This window comes from Malaclemys terrapin, chromosome 6, assembly GCF_027887155.1.
Source record: "Malaclemys terrapin pileata isolate rMalTer1 chromosome 6, rMalTer1.hap1, whole genome shotgun sequence".
Taxonomy (NCBI): domain Eukaryota; kingdom Metazoa; phylum Chordata; order Testudines; family Emydidae; genus Malaclemys; species Malaclemys terrapin.
The window spans coordinates 42,730,528-42,751,202 of record NC_071510.1 but is presented as its reverse complement, the minus strand read 5'-3'; positions in this window follow the sequence as shown (position 1 = coordinate 42,751,202).

Below are 20,675 nucleotides of genomic sequence, written 5' to 3'. Positions count from 1 at the left end.
AAATATTATTTAGGCCATCCCTGACAGGTGTTTGTCCAACCTGCTCTTAAAAATCCCCAATGATGGAGCTTCCACAACCTCCCTAGGCAATTTATTCCAGTGCTTAACCACTTTGACAGTTAGGAAGTTTGTCCTAATGTCCAACCTAAACTGCCCTTGTTGCAATTTAAGCCCATTACTGCTTGTCCTATCCTCAGAGGTTAAGAAGAACAATTTTTCTCCCTCCTCCTTGTAACAACCTTTTATGTACTTGAAAACTGTTATGTCCCCTCTCCGTTTTCTCTTCTCCAGACTAAACAAACCCAATTTTTTCAATCTTCCCTCATAGGTCATGTTTTCTAGACCTTTAATCTTTTTTTGTCGCTCTTCCCTGGACTTTCTCCAATTTGTTCACATCTTTCCTGAAATGTGGCGCCCAAAACTGGACACAATACTCCAGCTGAGGCCTAATCAGTGCGGAGTAGAGTGGAAGAATTACTTCTTGTGTCTTGCTTACAATAGTCCTGCTAATACATCCCAGAATGATGTTTGCTTTTTTTGCCACAGTGTTACACTATTGACTCATATTTAGCTTGTGATCCACTCTGACCCCCAAATCCCTTTCTGCAGTACTGCTTCCTAGGCAGTCATTTCCCATTTTGTATGTATGCATCTAATTGTTCCTTCCAAAGTGGAATACTTTGCATTTGTCCTTATTGAATTTCATCCTATTTACTTCAGACCATTTCTCCAGTTTGTCCAGATCATTTTGAATTTTAATCCTATTTTCTAAAGCACTTGCAACCCCTCCCAGCTTGGTATCGTCCGCAAACTTTATAAGTATATTCTCAATGTCATTATCTAAATCATTGATGAAGACATTGAACAGACCCGGACCCAGAACCGATCCCTGCAGGACCCCACTTGTTATGTCCTTCCAGCATGATAGTGGAGTGTTTAATGCTTATGCCCTAATGCTACATGATCTGGAGTACAAATGCCAGAGATCTAGAGTGAACAAGATGGTCCATGTTAATTGAGAGCTCTGAGAAGACAAGTTGAGCCCCAGGAGTGGATACCCACACTGGTTTTACTCCCTATTGCTCTCTTCCACTGGTGTGGGATTGCACCTATTCAGCTGGCAGGGCAGAGCAGTTTGGGGCAAATGGCACCAAGTCTGCTTAATCTGACCAGAGACATTTTTGGATGGGTATGAAAGCTATGCCTCTGTGATTCTGAAAGGGAGAGCACTCCACTCAGTATGGCACGGATATGAGGGAGAGATGCCATGCTAGCTGAAAAGGGGGATAGAAAGTAACACATCATAGGGCTGATTCATATGGACAAATGTTCAGCATGACAGACTGGTCTGACTCCAGCTGAACAGATGTGTCAGGTGGCCACCTCTGCCTGGGACTACCACTGCTACTTCCACCATGCTGAAACTAACAAATTCAGTATGCCACATGCAAAACAGAAAGCATGTGCAGCACCCTGAGCTTGCCAGATTCAGTGTCAGTTCTGACAGCTGCAGCGACTCCAGCAGGGACTGATAGTGATGAGTGAGGTATAGCTACTGATATATCTTCAGCATCTGCTGATGGACCAGTATCTAGTTTCAAGCCCTGACCACCAAGCTTCTCTAGATTATTACAGAAACAAACCCTTGTCACAATATACTGGGAAGTCTCCCCCCCCCCCCATGGAGTGCTTTCCATCTGCATGGCCTGGGGAGAGTTGCAATCTTTAAAATAGTTTTAAGTTGCTGCATTAAATACTGGGAACTAATTGAAAGAGTCATCCCTGTTTTATTCGCTCCCCTTGCTCATGTCTTCCATAATGTGCTTTTCAATCCCCTTTTCCTCTTTCATTTTGTGCATCATTCTTACTTTTTCCGTCCTTCCCTCACTTCTCCTTTCTTTGCTGCTTGCACAGTTAAATCAAGACCTGCCATGAGCTCTACATGTCCATCAGTGAAGGTGCAACTGCTTGTTTAGCTTTAGGGAAGGCAGGGAGTATTGCAAATAAGTATCTGAATTTTGTTAGGATTATATTTCCCCTCCATTTTCTCCTGCATAAGGAATGATAGGAGAAGAGATCCTGCCCTCCTTTTATACAAAGATGATGGCTGTGTCTAAACTAGTCTTTTCTACCTAAATTGCCCACCATTGCTACAATCTGAGGAACTCCACTTTGAGTAACAATGGTGGGAAAACTAGTACAGGCAAAGGCCTGTGGCCACCAGTGTTCTAAGTACTATGTCATCTAGCCTTGCTCAGCCAAGGCTCCAGGGATGTGAGCTATACTCTGCTCCTTAAAGGTGCAGAACACGGCTAGCCATTCTTTCTATGGCTTTAACAGCATAATGCATATGCTAACAAACTTAAACAAAGGCCTTTTTTGAAGTTTGTTAGCATATTTTATTGTGCCGTTAAATTGGTCAGAAGTCCTCAAGAGATGAGGGATGGGGTGGGGACGGAAGGTGTTTTACAGTGTCTTTGCTTCTGTCTCTCCCCATTGGTCTGAATTATCCATCACATTCATACTGCATCACATCAAATCCAAATCATTAGAGGAATGTCTCTGCTTGCACTGACCAGAGGATGTTTGGATTCTGTCGTCAGCCCAGTTCTGCAGCCTGATAGGAATCAGGTGTTGTCCCCGGTGTACTTAGAATTCTTCTTTGCAGCCAAACTAGTCTAACATGTATTTTACTAACTGGAACTGGAGCAGCAAAACAAAGAAAACAAATGCCTCATTTTCCAGCTTTGTGGGTGAGAGAATTATAAGTGAAGATTATAATGCCGGACACTGAGGACCTTAAACTAACTGCCTCAGGAATCCACCAAGAACTTTGCTGAAAATATGTTCCTCATCTTAGCAACGGAGCTAAGACTTATCACACATCTGCCCACCTTTATTCGAATGACGCTTCTTCTGATCTGACAGCTCAGACATTGTCAATTTCATCACAAACTTGGAACCTAATCCTGTAAACCCTTAATCATTTGATCAGTCCCATTGAAGACAATGGGACTATTCGCATGTCTGTGGACCACTTTTGTGGTAAGAATTTCAGGAGTCTGTTCTGTTCGTATAAAGGAAGTTGAATCCCACATTGAAATGCAATGTTTGGGTACAATACCATAATGCAGTTTAGGATATAGTTCTACTTAAAGTTTGTCTTTTAACAAGTCATACATATTATGAAATGGCTCCTCACCCAACTCCCATATTCCACATAAACAGACTGAAATAGTACATAATTTGGGGGAAAGTGAGTAGTTAAGCATGTTGATGTTTGTATATAGAAACACCCATTTCATCACTGTACTGGAAAATATAGCTGAACTTTGAAACTTAATTTTCTATAGAATTTGAAGAAAGTTTAACAGCCCCAATTGTTTTCTGTGTTAATCAGTGTGAACCTGAAAAAAATACATGCCTTCTAAGAGAAAAGAATCAGACCACACTTACTGAAAAAAAAATTCCTTCCAACTGGTGTTCAGAAGAGTGCTACAAGACACATACATAACCTCATGAGCAGAGGGCAGAGAGGATACCCTCCCATATTATAGCAAAATAATTAATAATAATAATAATAAAATCTCAAAGAGGCAGAGGTTCACAGATTTGCAAACCTAAAAGTCTGTTATGCTTTAAGCCACCTCAGCACATAACTTTTTAATGTTCATAAACCTGGTAACTGCAAAGGAACACTGAAGCCCAATAACCTGAATGTGTGCCAGCCAGTATGCCCTCACTGACTAAAGGTGCAGTCACATCTGAACAGCTAAAAATTAACCTTGCCCCTTTAAGCTAAACGGAGTCATATCACTGGCTCCCTTTCTGTGGTTACATAACAGATAATAAAACTCCAGTGGGGCATGGTGCTGGCACATAGGGTCTCAAGTACGTGGTGTGATTTTTCAGAATCACTTTTGGGAATAGTCATGTAGGTGAAGTAGCTGGTACTTATGTTTATGCTATTTCTATGCATGTATATTCATCTTGGTATCTGAAGTTATGAATATTAGCTATGTTTACTACATGTTTGCTCCTCTGGTAATGCCCACAAGCTATTTAGCCAGCACATGAAGGGACAAGTCAAGTTGAATGGCCCATTAAGGAACACTTAGCTCACAATGGACTCTGGAAAACACCTGTCTACACTTCATGAACTTTTTGTGCATGTCCTAACTAGAAGATGGGTGGGGGGTGATGGACATGTAATTTGCCCGTGTGACTCCAAACACCATCTTTCACAGTAAGAACAGATTTCCCTTTACTTGGCACTTGGCAGAAGCTAAAAGGCCCTGACCTGGAAACATATCCATTTTGTCTCTTTCTTGCTCCAGCGTCTGGACTATGAACATATACTAATGCAATGGTTCTTAAACTTTTGTACTGGTGATCCCTTTCACATAGCAAGCCTATGAGTGTGACCCCCCCCTTTTAAATTAAAAACACATTTTAATATATTTAACACCATTATAAATGCTGGAGGCAAAGCGGGGTTTGGGGTGGAGGCTGACAGCTCGCAACCCCCATGTAATAACCTCGCAACCCCCTGAGCTGGTCCCAACCCACAGTTTGAGAACCCCTGTACTAATGGGAGCATTCTAAGCCAGGGACTGAGGACTTTAAGGTAATCTGGAGCCTTCATATTTCCTTGATCCTTTGCAGATGGACTTATGAGTTGGATATGGTACAGAGACTGTTCTAGCCTTATTGATTGCTGATTTCTCCCTTGCAATGGATAAAGATCAGATGTCTGCTGACTTTCTCACATGAGTCAGCAGCCTTTCATACCTGTGGTATAAGCAACATAGACCCTTCCTTGAGTGGTTTTGTTCTTTCCTCTCCAAATGTCAAAGCCTGTTCCCATTGAACTGAATAGCAAAACTCCTTTTGATTTCAATGGGAACAGGATTTGGCCCCAAGAGATCAGAGAATGTGATTTTGATCAATTGCTTATCTGTCCAGAGACAGTTCTCATGCATGTTCTGCCAGGCTGATTTTGATTGCTCCTCCTGTATGTCATGCTGAGGAAAATAATAAAACAATTTGGGCTGTAGTTCTATCACGATGCACATGGCACACACAGTTCTGTGCCTCTTTTCCATCAAACCCAGATGGTGCAGCTTCTTTGCTTTCCTAGTGTCTGGCGTGAGCAATACTTAGACAAAGGCAAGTTGGCAGAAGCTAAGTTTGGACATAAGGGAGGCACTGATAGCGTGTTAAGGGAAAGTGGGGTGATTGTCCTTCCTATCCTTTTTTCATTTAAGAAATTTTCAATTTGGGGTGCTGCTGGATCTTCAAAGTACAAGTGGCACCAGTGGCCCAAAGCATCATTTTACAGCTGCATCTGTTTAAAATTTTAGACAGGTAAGTGAGGTGTTGGAAGGAACAGGGAGAGCATGGAGGCCCTGGGCTGGGGGGGAGGGAGGAGTCACATGGAGGGTCACATGGGGAGGTAACGTGCCCTCCATTGCATCCCTCCCATGAGTGCAGTACCAGCAAGAAATGATTTCTACTTGCACCACTGTTTAGGATGCAAATACAAAGCACTGTTCACTCAAGTAAGTACAAATAAGTGTGATTACTTTGGGAGGCAGCACTAGTGTTATGTTAATGGCCATATCCTGCACTCTCAGGAGTCAATAGGGAGGTTAAAACAGGAGCAGAACCTAAGGAGTAAGTCTTTATCAGCCAGTTATAGGGGTTTTTGAGTCACATGACATTAAAACCAATGGAAGTCATGGCTCAAAACATCAGGCACTACTCTGAGGTCTTACTTCTGACCTGATATAGTCTTTATTCAGGAGACACCCCCATTGACTGTGATAAGATTCTTGCTCAAATAAGGAGAACAGGGCTGGGCTTTCCCCAGTGCATCTCACCTGGTTTAGGAGATCATCCTTTTTTTTTAAAAAAATAATTGATATAAAGAAACAGAACAACATTCCTAACCATACAGTAATGCTAGGTCTGCTCACGTAACTACATTACTTGGGTTCCAAATTCAACTTTGCCAGCTTTTTACTTGTAAATATAGAGCCATATTCTGAGATCTTTACTCAAGAAAAACCCTTTAACTTCATTGGTGGGGTGTAGGGACCTGCATAGGAACATCCCTTTTCTTCACTGCATTAGATGAGTTTGTATCTATCTTGAAACACAGATCCCTCCCTTTCACTTTCTCCCTTATTTTCCCAGGAGAGAAAAGGGGCTCTCTAACATAGTGGAGAAAGTCATAACAAAAATCAATGGCTGGAAACTGAATCTAGACACATACAAATTGGAAAGCAGGCACAAATTTGTAACATTGGAACAAACTACCAAGGGAAGTGATGGATTCGCCATGTCTTCCCATCAAGACTGGGTGCCTTTCTGGAAGATGTGCTTTAGCCAAGCAAAAGTTGTTTGGCTCACTACAGAGGTAAGTGTGTGAAATGTAATGGTCTGTGATATACAGAAGATTAGACTGGGGATCTAATGAATATATATATATATTTCCAGCCATATATATATATATGAATCTATGAATTCAAACTGATGAATGCAGGGAAACATGAGATGGAAAAGGTGGTATGTAACCCAAGATAGGAGGACGGAGATATCTAGGTGAGATTTTTTTAGGACATCCCTCCTGTCTGATTTTACAAACATTGGATGAAAGTCACTTGGATGGGGAAGACTAGTGAAAGGTCCTCTGAACCATTTAAAATCTGCCTAGGGGTTATACAGGATGTCTGCTGCCTGAATGGCCATGCAGGGGAAGCTGTGCATATTGGCCAGTGTAGAAGTCCATTTAAGGGAAAGGACAGGGTAGGCTGGGGAACAGCTGCACATCTGTTTTACATGATCCAGTTGCCCCTGTACCCCATGTGACTGAGGTGGAAGCTGCTATTGTTGCCCATAGGCTGCAGGCTTGAGGAGCTGCACAGCACCCTGGCCATGGGTTGGGCATGACTTTCCTCTCAGTGCGAGTTTTGCCCAAGGAAAGACTTTCGGATTTAGTCCTTTGAGTGAATGTAAGGCTGCATGAATTATATAGCAAAGGAAGCTGAGAACAAATGAGAGGCAAAGACAACCAGAAGATGGAAATAAGCCACTGGAATTCTTGCTTAATGGGACATGAAGAATTTATTGCATTAATTCAGATTTCATTATGGGTAGTAAGAACATAAGAACAGCTATACTGGGTCAGACCAATGGTCCCTCTAGCCACGTATCCGGTCTTCTGACCGTGGCCAGTGTCAGGTGCTTCAGAGTTAATGACAGAACAGGCAATCATCGCCCCCGGTCATCCACTCCCAGCTTCTGGCAGTCAAAGGCTAGGGACATCCAGAGCATGGGGCTGCATCCCTGAGCATCTTGGCTAAAAGCCATTGATTGACCTGTCCTCCATGAACTTACCTAGTTCTTTTTTGAACCCAGTTATAGTTTTGGCCTTCACAACATCCCCTAGCAATGAGTTCCACAGGTTGACTGTTCGTTGTGTGAAAAGCACTTCCTTTTGTTTGTTTTAAACCTGCTGCCTATTAATTTCATTGGGTGACCCCTGGTTCTTGTATTATGTGAAGGAATAAATAACTCTTCCTTATTCACTTTCTCCACACCATTTATGATTTTGTAGACCTCTATAATATCCTCCCTTAGATGTCTTTTCCAAGTTGAACAGTCCCAATCTTTTTAATCTTGCCCCATGAAAGGATAGTGAGGGAAGTCTTGGCACTGAACTGAGAGTCAGAAGACCTGGGTTCTATTCCCAATTCTAACCACCATCATCCTGTGTGCCCTTGAGCAAGTCACTTCAACATTTTGTGCCTCCATTTCCTCACTGTAAAGCTGGGATAACGGCCCCATCCAAGCAACGTGCTTTGAGATATAAGGATGAAATACACTAAATACAAACTGAGTATTTTATTACATGTATGCATATGACATACCTCTGCTACGACAACCTCTTTAGGATAATATGCTGTATCAAAGAGTTGGAAAAATGCTATGAACAGCTCATTGATTAATATTGTTATTGCCTTGGGAACAAATCTGGTAAAGGACTTTATTAAAGCTTTAATATCTTTTAAAAGGAGAGTGTCTGTACAGATACTTCACATTAGGCCTTTCTCCAGCAGCTTGAAAATTACCCAGTGAAAAAAGTGGCATTGCTTTAAGCATGAACTATTCTGTGCTCTAGGATTCACATAAGGTAGTAGGAATTTTGATCTCTGCCTGTATTTCCCTTTAATATTTCTGAACAAACAAAAGGGTCAGTGATTCATGTTTTACTAACCAAATTGCTCAACCATATTTCAATATAAATCTGGGGGCTGTGTTGTGCAATCCAGAGATTGTCAGTTTTGCACGTCTTGTTATGTGTGATGCTAGGCTTAATCTTCAGGCCTTAAATTCATTTGTTTATAATATTTAAGTGAGCAAGCCAAACAGATGTATATTTACTCTTTGTCTGCACTCAGAAGCTGATAGAAAGAACCACAACCACTTCCTCAACTCATTAATTTATTCTTCATGCCCTGGGACCAAAGCAACCCCCTGCTCTGAATATTCCCAAACTTTGTGGTTTTGGCCCATCATATCTACTTCATCCACACATGGAATAAGAAGGTAGAAGGGGCTGTATTTGACTTTTGTTATTTATTCCTTAAGGGCATAATCTTGCAAGATGCTGCACACTTTCTGGGAGTGGCTGAGTGCCTCCACCTCCCCAAAGGTGCACAGCAACTTGCTGGCTTGGTCCCTAATTTAGAATCTAAAAGTCATTAAAATATCAGCCTTTTCCCTATAACTTAGTGATGGAAGGAAAACAAAACCTGAAATTTGGGGATTTGAATAAAATGGAACTTGGATCCAAACAGACCTGTGTTTGGTTTTGCAGAACCCAAACATGGCTTCCTCAGCCCATCTCTGTTTTTAATTAATAGGATATTACTTACAGAAAGCTAGGAAAAGGTCACAGTAAGGGATTGATCTTGTTCCCATCAACTTCAATGGGCATTTTACCATTGACAGGGACATTTATAGTAATGAATATAAATCAGAAATTGGGAATTGTAGAAAATTGATAAAGGAAGCAAAAAAAACCACAAGGGGAAACCTATGGCCAGCACAATTATGGGCAAGACATGTTTTTAAGTATATTGAGACAAAAATAATCCTAACAAGGGTACTGGTCCATTACTAGATGGAAAGGATAGAATTGTCAATAATAATGCAGAAAAGTTAGAAGTGTTCAATAAATATTTCTGTTCTGTGCTTAGGAAAAAGACAGATGATGATGTCATTATGATGATGATGATAAAACACTTTCCCTTCCAATAGTAATTCAGGAAGATGTTAAACAGCAACTACTAAACTTAGACATTTTAAAATTAGCTAGTATGGATAACTTACACTCAAGTGTTTTAAAAGAGCTAGCCAAGGAGCTCTCTGGACCATTAACATTAATTTTCAATAACTCTTGGAACAGTGGACAAATTCCAGAAGTCTGGAAGAAAGCTAATGTGACCATATTAAAAGGGTAAACGGGCCAACGTGGGTAATTTTAGGCCTATCAGCCTCACATCCATCCTGGGAAAAATAATGGAATGGTTGATAAGATAATCAGATAACAAAGAGTTAAAGGAGGGTAATATAATTAATGCCAATCAACAAGGGTTTAGGAAAATAGATCCTGTCAGTCTAACTTGATTTCTTTTTTTTTTTCGGTTGATAAAGATAATAGTATTGATATAATATATTTAGACTTCTGTAAGGCATCGACTTGGTACCATCCAACATTTAGATTAAGAAATTAGAATAATATAAAATTAACATGGCACACATTAAATGGATTAAAAACTGGCTAACTGACAGGTCTTGAAGAGTAAATGGGGAATCATCATTGAATGGGTATGTTTTTAGCGGGGTCTCACAGGAATCAGTTCTGGGCCTTTGCTATGTAAACATTTTAATCAGTTACCTGGAAGAAAACACAAAATCACCACAGATAAAGTTTACAGAGGACACAAAAATTGAGGGAGTGGTAAATAATGAAGAGGACAGGTCACTGAAACAGAGCGATCTGAATTTCTTGCTAAGCTGGGTTCTGCAAACAATATGCATTTTAATATGGCCAAATGGAACATTATACATCTAGGAACATAACAGGTAGGTCATATTTACAGGACAGGGAACTCTGTCCTGGGAAACAATAACTCCAAAAAAAGATTTGGGTGTCATCATGGATAGTCAGTTAAACACGAACCCCCAGTGCAACACTGATCAGAAAGGCTAACGTGATCCTTGGAAGAACAAACAGGTGAATCTTTAGTAGGAGAAGGGAGGCTGTATTACCTCTGTATTTGGCAATGGTGCAACTGCTACAGAAAACTGTGTCCAGTTCAATTCAACAGGAATGTTGATAAATTTTCAGAGAAAAGTCATGAGAATGATTAAAAGAATGGAAAACATATCTGCTAATGATGGCGTGGAGGAGCTCAATCTGTTAGCGTTAACCAAGAGACAGTTAAGGGGTGACTTGATCACAGTTTATAAATCTCTACATGGGGAACAAAATTTTGATAATGTGCTCTTCAATCTAGCAGACAAAAGTCTAACGAGATCTGATAGCTGGAATTTGAAAGTTAGACACATTCAGACTAAAAATATGGTGAACATTTTTAGCAGTGAGGGTTCTTAACTATTGGAACAACTTACCCAAAGTTGTGGTGGATTCTCCATGATGGACAATTTTAAAATCAGGATTGGATGTTTTTCTAAGGGAGATGTTCTAGCTAAAACAAAAATTAATTATGGGAAGTCCTAAGGGCTCTGTAATACAAGAGGTCAGACTAGATGATCTCAATGGTCCTTTTGGGAATCAAATGTTCACGGGAAGCCTGAAACAGGGAGGCAGGCAGCAGGTGTTCCAAGCGGCTCCGGCCCCGGCAACTCCAGCTTGGATCGGGCCCCGGGGCACTGGCCCCAACCCCAGCTGAGCAGTGCCGGCCGGCGGCCAAGCACCACTGGCCCCAGCGGCTCTGGCTCCGGTCCCAGCGCAGATTCAAGCCCCGCGACCCCTCCCTATTTTCCCGGACATGTCCGGCTTTTTGGAATTTCCCCCTGGACGGGGATTTGACGACCAAAAAGCCAGACATGTCCGGGAAAATCCAGACGTATGGTAACCCTACTGTTACCTTCTGCACAGTTGGCAAACACAAGTGACCAACTGAGCTCACCCGAACCCAGCACGTCGCCAGTATAAGAAGGTTCTGCACCAGGGGAATCAGAGATGGAAGCCTCCCCCACAGACTACTACTGCAACCTCAAAGCTGCAATAGCCTCAACAGCCACTGGGCCCTCCACTGCAGGAACAGAGAGGGAGCGTTTGGCTGTTAGATCCAGGCAGTTCACAATCCTAAATCATCCGTCATCCTCCACAAAAAACTGCTGCCCTCATCCTCCCACCAGCATCAATGCTCTCTGATACACAGGGAAAGCAGATCTGTGCACTACTTTTGCTGTATTCAGAAGTCTTCAAGTCCTGGGAGAGAGAGTAAAGTTTGCACCCCCTATATCATGTCTAATTTAACTACAGTGGAGCCCTCTCTTATAGCACAATCACTTTCCTCCCTTCACTATACTTGGAGCATTTCTCTAGCTGGAAGTACAGTTTGCATAGTATGGCACATTGAAACCATTTGTGACTGTAATTCTACACTTCATTACACATGGAGCATTGAGATAGCAAAGCACAGCATAAGCAGGTCATGTGTGTGCGCGCATGCACATGCATGTGTGTTTTTTCCTAGATATATTAAAAATTCTCTTTAGATTTGCAAAACTACTTCACAGGGATTGCCATACAAAATTGGACAGTGTTCAGGAAACTTAAATAAAACAATACATCATGAAAACTGATGCAAACTTGCAGATCTCCGAGCTTGTAAGCACAGAAATATGCCTCAGTGGCTTGAAATTACGTCCACTTGCCTCTAGCATCAGCTGGAGTAGGGTTGAATGTCTAACCCTTAGCAGTAGCAATGTAAGCTCTTTTCTGACAATATAATTACCTAGGAAGGACGATGTTATTAGTGCTTTGGCGTAGTTGATATACTTGCCTTTGACAGGTTGCTTGAGACCTCTATGTCACTAGTTTGAGTTATATACATTCACAGTCTACAGTGGCTTGGATCCAAGCAGCTGCACCTTCTGTGTAACCTTTACTAGTCCAGGACCTATTCCACAGCAAGTCAATGTTCATTTTCTGACATAGCTACAGAACATGGTAAGGGATTACACATCGCGCAGCAGAACTGGAGTGAAGACTGACACGCTGGGATACATTTAAAAATAGATGCATGTCTGTGTTTATAACACTACAATCTGATTGGGACATAAAGATCCAGGTAGCATCCCCTGTCCTCCTGGCTTTGAAATTTATCCCAATGAAACTGGGGGAGAGGAATGGGGGAAAGAATTATAATAAACATTTTAAATATTAGATGACTGGAAAAGAAAGTAACAGGAAAGGCTATTACAGCGGTGAGCCAAAGGAATCTTCCATTCAGTTAGCTGCTCTGGTCAAAATGCTCCCCACTGCTGGAGACATGGGGAGGAGCAAAGTAGAGCAAAATGAGATATGAACACCCAAGAGCTGCAGAAGGATGGAGGCTGGAGAGCTGGCATGCTGTTGCCTCCCTGAGACTATACAATCTCTGCCACCCCAGATCCCGGGTACTGAAGGCCCTCCACACAGAGGTTCCAGGTTCCCAGGAGTCAGGACACAATTTCAAGTGGATGCTAGTGCTTGGCCTTTATCTCCTCCATGCTCCTCTGGCCCCGTGTGGCCTCCCAAGAGGGCTGTCTGCTTTTTCATTGGAGGGCATAATATAGCTCCATGTTCAGTAGTCACAGCAGCCTTGTCTGCTAGAGGGAATTAACTCAGTGACAGAGTTGTCTTCAGAAGTTTCATTGTTATATTTTTCCAAATCATGAGGATAAAACCACCCTGAAAAATAAACAACGCCTCTAAACCCTTGCACGGACCAACATTCTAAGGCCCCTGCCAAGTGACGCGTGTTATGGAGCTGGAAAACTGTAACAAAATATTCTTAAAATATTAATTCTTTCATACAAAAATGTATGTGACACTTACCTTCTCCATCATGTCATATGCAACCAGAGGCTGGTACAATAGGCAATCTTCCAACTTCTTTGGTGCAACAAGGGCCATTACTTCAGAGACAGGCAACAAATATCTAGATGCATGACTAATGTATCTGCACAAATACCAGATGTGTGTGTGCCAAACAGATATTTGTGAACACACTTAGCCAATCAAGCAGATAACTGGAAGTTATTTATGCACACAGACCTGTTTTACTGGCATATGGTAGGTGTAGGCTCAAATATTTACATGTTCTTTATTTGGCAAATTGGGCCATTAAAATTATTATTCAACTTAAAATTCACATATAGGTTGGTGGGTCAAAACCAAGAATGGACACTAGAGATTTGAAGTTGTTCCCACCTGATGGACTGAGGCTTCTGAGCCAGTTCTCAGTGGACAACAGTCCGTCTCACAAAAATCTACCACCACAACCAACATAGGTTGGATTGATTCTTATTACGGCTGTCAAGCAATTAAAAAAAATTAATCACGATTAATCGTGCTGTTAATAAATGACAGAATACCATTTATTTAAATATTTTTGGATGTTTTCTACATTTTCAAATATATTGATTTCAATTACAACACCGAATACGAAGTGTGCAGTGCTCACTTATTTATTTTTAATTACAAGTATTTGCACTGTAAAAAACAAAATAAATTGTATTTTTCAATTCACCTAATACAAATACTGTAGTGCAATCTCTTTATCATGAAGGTTGAACTTACAAATGTGGAATTATATACAAAAAAACTTGCATTCAATAAAACAATGTAAAACTTTAGAGTCTACAAGTCCAATCAGTCCTACTTCTTGTTCAACCAATCGCTCAAACAAGTTTGTTTACATTTGCACAGGGCCAGCTCCAGGCACCAGCTTACCAAGCAGGTGCTTGGGGCAGCCACTTCGGAGAGGCGCGGCACGTCCAGCTGTTCGGCGGCAATTCGGTGGACTGTCCCTCACTCCTGCTCAGAGCGAAGGACCTCCCACTGAATTGCTGCCGCAGATCGTGATCGCGGCTTTTTTGTTGTTTTTTTTGTGTTGTGGTTTTTGTTTGGCTGCTTGGAGCGGCCAAAACCCTGGAGCCGGCCCTGCATTTGCAGAAGATAATGCTGCCTGCTTCTTGTTTACAAGGTCACCTGAAAGTGAGAACAGGTGTTCACATGACACTGTTGTAGCTGGTATCACAATATATTTACGTGCCAAATGCGCTAAAGATTCATATGTCCCTTCATGCTTCAACCACCATTCCAGAGGACATGCATCCATGCTGATGATGGGTTCTGCTTGATAACAATCCAAAGCAGTGCGGACCAATGCATATTCATTTTCATCATTTGAGTCAGATGCCACCAGCAGAAGGCGGATTTTCTTTTTTGGTGATTTGGGTTCTGTAGTTTCTGCATCAGAGTGTTGCTCTTTTTAGACTTCTGAAAGCATGCTCAACACCTCATCCCTCTCAGATTTGGGAAGGCATTTCAGATTCTTAAACCTTGGGTCAAGTACTGTAGCTATCTTTAGAAATTTCACATTGGTTTCTTCTTTGTGAAAGTGTTCTTAAAATGAACATGTGCTGGGTCATCATCCGAGACTGCTATAACATGGAATATATGGCAGAATGTGGGTAAAACAGAGCAAGGGACATACAATTCTCCCCCAAGGAGTTCAGTCACAAATTTAATTAATGCATTTTTTTAACTAGCATCTTCAGCATGGAAGTGTGTCCTCTGGAAAGATGGCCGAAGCATGTGAGGCATACGAATCTTTAGCTCATCTGGCACATAAATATCTTGCGTTGCCAGCTACAACAGTGCCATGCGAACACCTGTTCTCACTTTCAGGTGACATTGTAATTCAGAAGTGAGCAGCATTATCTCCCGTAAATGTAAACAAACATGTTTCTCTTAGTGATTGGTTGAACAAGAAGTAGGACTGAGTGGAGTTGTAGGCTCTAAAGTTTTACATTGCTTTGTTTTTGAGTGCAGTTATATAACAACTCCCCCCCCCCCCATTTGTAAGTTGCACTTTTTTATGATAAAGAGATTGCACTACAGTACTTGTATGAGGTGAATTGAAAAATACTATTTTTTTTATAATTTTTACAGTACAAATTTCTAATAAAAAGTAATACAAAGTGAGCACTACAACACAGAATACAAAGTGTACAATTGAAATCAATATGTTTGAAAATGTAGAAAAACATCAAAAATATTTAATAAATTTCAATTGGTATTCTATTGTTTAACAGTGCAATTAATTGTGATTAATTTTTTTGAGTTAATTGCGTGAGTTAACTGTGATTAATTGACAGCCCTAATTTTTATTGACAATTTCAACCCTCGCCTGTGGAAACCGAATGGGCATACAACTTATCATTACCCCATGGAAGTGGTCCATCAGGAGTGGGGCAGATTGCACTGCCACAGCTCATGCTACACCTGGTCTATGGATAAACAGGAATCTGATCTGTAGATTGCCCTGAAGAACTGTTGCTTCTTCTTCAAAGATTGGCCGATCTGTGAAACTGCATATCCTTTTTTCTATCCTTTTTATTTTATTTCCCTTTAAAGCAATGAGCAAATCTGAGTCATTGTAAACATTCCATTGCCGAGCTGCACAAACCAGTTGTTTCGTCTAGGTGGAGTTATGGGCTAACACTCTAACTTTAACTTGTAGAATTTTTAGACTTCAAGGTCCCAGAATTAAAGACAAGGTTTTCATCTTGAGGCCAAAAGACCGAAAACATCAAGACACTTGATCACGGCCTTGGATAGACCAAGAAACTACCTACACTTGACCAGAGCTCAGAGAGCCTACAGTTTGGTTGAGTGCAGGTAACTTTATGACATCATTACTTCACTGCAATGGAATCTGCTGCCTGGTCAACTTGTGGCACATCATGTTCGTTGAGAGTAATTTTCAACATCTTCTAAAATTTTGTTGTTGTAACCATCAAAAATCTTTTTTGAGGTAGATTCCAGAAGCCTGAGTATCACTTCAAATTAGTAACTTAACTAGGGTTGGATCTGTACTTTTACTCCCACTATTAGTCACATCTTGTACATTTAAACTTCTATCATTGGTCTCCTGTGTTTATGCAGTCATCCCAAATGCAGTACCTGCAGTATAAATGGATGGTATCTTATCAAAGAATCCACTTCAAAGAAGGACATTTATTTTCCCGCAAAACTTCAGCCATGTTATTGGTTTGCATTATTAAAATTTTTGTATAAACTGCACATTGTTCTTCTTTTACTAAGGTAAATAAAAACAAACATACTGGTAAATTAGTACCCCTTATTTACAGTGTAGTAATTGCAGGTTAGAAGAGATTAAAATCCAAGTTTCCAAAAAATACAAGCCACCCATAATTTGGGTGTGTAATTCACAGGAGTAGCTGGGTATGGAAATAAAGAGATATAGGGAGCTTGCTGCACTCACTTTTTAAATATTTATTCCAAGGCTCTCATGAAAAAAAATATTTTCTGTTCCAGAGTGGGGAAAAGAAAAAGTAAAAGAAAAACAAAACAAAAGAACTTGGGGCACTGTTCATTGTTTTGCAATCAATACTCAGTGGCATAAAGCGGGGGGGGGGGGAGGAGAGGAAATTTGAGGGGAAAACAAAGTTGAATTTTTAAAATAATAATTTTTGAAAAATATTAATTGCTCCAGTTCAAACTCTGAAAACTCCTCCCTCCTGCCTCCCACAACCTGGAGTTGTAGGTACTCTTTTAGGTATCATGAGGAGCCCCAACCACAGAGAGCAAGATTTTGAACTTGATTTGATATCCTATTGGAAGCCAGTTAGAGGACAGGTTTGATGTGCTCACAGTAGCTTGTGTTGCTGAGGAGACATGCTGCAGTGCAGTGTACTAGTTTCCTAAGTCCTGGAGGCTTCATGCCTAGATTTATCACACTGGTATAATCCAGCTAAGAGGGGACCAAGTTGTGAATAGGGGAAGCCAGATCATCATCTGCCAACATAGCTAAGCAGAGATGGTAGAAGTTACTTGCAGTTGCTATGTGAGACCTTAGCATCCAGGCACCAGTGAGGAACCTAGATTTGGACTGAACTGACCAATTGTGGGTGTGTTCTTCCAACCAATGGAGACTGCATTGTAGCTGCAAATTCTTTCCTCTGCCCACCAGCATCACCTCTGCCTTGCTCAGGTTCTGCTTCACCCAAGTGTTCATCCATGGGCTGATCTCATCCAAGCACTGGGCCATCTAGGAGTGGTAATAATAATAAATAATACTCTTGTATAGCGGTTTTCTTCAGTAAATCTCAAAAGCACTTTACAAAGGAGGCAGTATGATTATCCCTATTTTCCAGATAAGGAACCTGAAGCACAGAGAAGGGAAGTGACTTGTGCAAAGTCACACAGCATGCCTGCAGCAGAATCAAGAATAAAATCCAGGCATCCTGAATCCCAGCCCAGTGCTCAGTCCACGAGGCCACACTGCCTAGTGGTAGTAGTGTGGTTGTATGTCGTGAAGGATCGGTAGAGCTGTGTGTTACCTGCATATTGCTGGCACGTGAGTCTGGGTTGTCTGCCCAGGTCACCTAGTGGCTGTATGTGAACGTTTAAAAAGAACCAGAGAGAACTGATCCTTGTGAGACTCCACAAGTGAGGGGCCTACTGGTGGAAGTGCACTTTCTCATTGCTACTTATTGGATTCATCTGTCCAAGAAAGACTCAGGCCATTTTAGCACATTACTCTTCTACAACAGGCTATCTGCTCCCTGTAAGGCTCTCTAACTGAGCTGCTCGTTGGCCTTTTATCCATGGACCAGGTGAACTACAGAACTACAGCCATCACCTGATCCTTGGCCTCAAACCCCTCGCCTGAGAGAGAGTCAGGGGTGGGGTTACCCTCAACTCCCTTATAGGGCCATCCCACCATGTGACATAGGTGAACATATGACGATCAGGAGAGATAAAGATGATGCATATACTAAAAAAATATATCTGGGTATAATTTATCAATACCTGGCTGACTGGATGCTAACCCTGTCAAAGAGGATACATACAGCAGCAAGGAGTGGAATGTAGAGAGAATATTTCTCCCCCCCCCCCCCCCCCGCACCCCGATTCCCAGCCAGGACTTTGGAATAAAGTAAGAGCTGCTCCAGACAAGCCACACAGGCTTGATACCAAATCCAATGCGTCCTGGGACAGGATTTTGGGAGTTTAGGGTCTGATCCTGTCCCCGCTAAAGTCAATGTGGAAGCTCCATTGATTTCAGTGGTGCAGGACCAGACCTTTAGTTCATAATCTGTGCCTACCCACTTAAGGTAGACAATCAGTTAAATACTTCATGGTGGAATCTCAGTGCTTTGATTCAATGAACTGAAATAAACTGGGGCACAAGAGCACTGGGCACACTATATTTACAAAAGAGAGATATAAATAATGTATGATCGTATTCTCTGATACTTTCAGGGAGGCTGATCAGGTTAAAAGCAACAAACTCACTAACATTAAAGAAAGAAGACCGGGAGTCTTGTAACGGTTTGCATAAGTAGGAAGGATTAATCATGCTGACAAACACAGAATTTACCAGAAGCCAGACTTACGACGTTTGAATAACTATAGTCCTTCTGTGTGTTTTTCAGTTTCAATTTTGAAAGCTTTTTATTCACAATGAAACCAAGCACCTCCCACTCCTTACCTGTATTAAGCAAAATGAGCAATGTACTTATTGTCACAACCCCCCCAGTAATTACAAGTAATTTCAGGGCCATAATCTCTACTAGAAAGTTTTTCAGTATATTCAAAAGTGACAGTCTGGGGGGCATACATCTCATTGTGGATGCCATTTTCATTGCGGGGGGGGGAGGGGATGGCAAGCCCACAGCACTTTGAGATGAGAATATCTCACGTCTTCCCCAGAGGCAAACAAGATAATATGTAACCATTCTATAGCTGTTCAAGATGTTATACAAATAATCAAAAGCCACGAGACGGGTAGATATTTAGGTTTTACAAATGGAGATTGTGTTTTTGCCCAAAGCTACACAGCAAGCTTGTAGCAGAGCTGGGACTAGTCTTTTGGAGTTCTGGATTCTAGTGTTCATTGAATTAGACTTGCCATCTCTTAATTAACCAAAACGTCTGTACTGCCTGGCAGTAGTGTAAAACACACAACAAGCACAAACATGGGGGGGAACCCCAGTTACTTTGACAGGGATTTTATTTGATTGTATCCACTTCTAATATTAAAAAACTATTGCTAGCTAACTTGATTTTTTGAGAGAGATTTGTGGCCCAAGATTAATTGTGACTAAAGGTCCCATCAGTAGTTTTAACATTAGAAACATGCTCAGACGGGAGAGACAGCGCTAGAGCTAGCAGCAACAGTTTTCTGTGGCACTAAGTGGCTGCCACATAAAATAATCTTGTGTGTTACGTGCCTACGCTTTGACATCAGCCCAGCATGATAGATGCAAAACCTCAGAGAAATCTATGCCACCTGTGTACATCAGATGAGCCCGCCATTTCACAGAAGCCTGTGCCTTGACATCAGAGCAGAAGATAAAGGTTGTGAGGTCTGTGCCTCAGCATCAGACCAACATGACTCATCATGGAACTTCAAAGAAACCTGCTCCTTGATGTTATCTCTGCAAGTTAATCCTGTACTTATATTTTGCCAGTAACCTCCCAGTAGTCCATGCTTTGGCCTCTGCCCAGCAAACTAGAGATGGGCAGAGGCTCCGGTAAGTGGGAGTGTAACTCTCCATCCTCTGCTGAAGACAGAAGAGTTCCCCTCCTCTCCCTTTCCTGAGTAAGCTCAACCATCCTCTTCCTGTATTTTCAGTGGCTGATGAATGACGACTCATCAGGCAGGAGAATATGAAGCGGAAGCAGGAGTAAGGAGTCTGGCTGAGGCCTTTAAAAGGCTCCACCTATTGACGGGAAGGCTTAGAGCAGCAGTTGTCCAAAGCAGGCCATACATCTCCTTTTTTCTATGGACAGAGCTGTTCCCTTGTTGCTTTCCCCTCCACCTCCAATTCTCTCCCCACTTCAGGGAGACCCATCACTGACTTCCTCTCCCCCACCCAGAATCCCGGGGAAACAGAACCACCTGTCAGTCCTGTTCCCTTCCTGGAACTCCACAGAGGAGTGTGGGATGGGAGCTGAAAGGATATTCCACAATCACATACACAACACAGAGTGCTTGGGAACATGTACTCCTTTCACATACATTAATGCCTTCATTCCATTCTACTCCCTGTACCATGGCCTATCACACACTAGGACATAGGTGATACTTCACCACATGGGGTTAACACCCATGACTACATATAGCCAGTGCTGGTGAGCTCCCCTCCTACTCTGATCTGCTTCAACCACTGGGTTGCAAGTCGACTGCTGCAGAAAAGAGGCTCTGTGTATATGTAGTTAGGGCATTTGCTCTATATTATGAGGGAAGACTATCAAGACAACAAGGATCATATGATCAAGGATTTTGGGGAAAACACATTAATGTGCAGAATTAAGCTGCAGCTCTTAA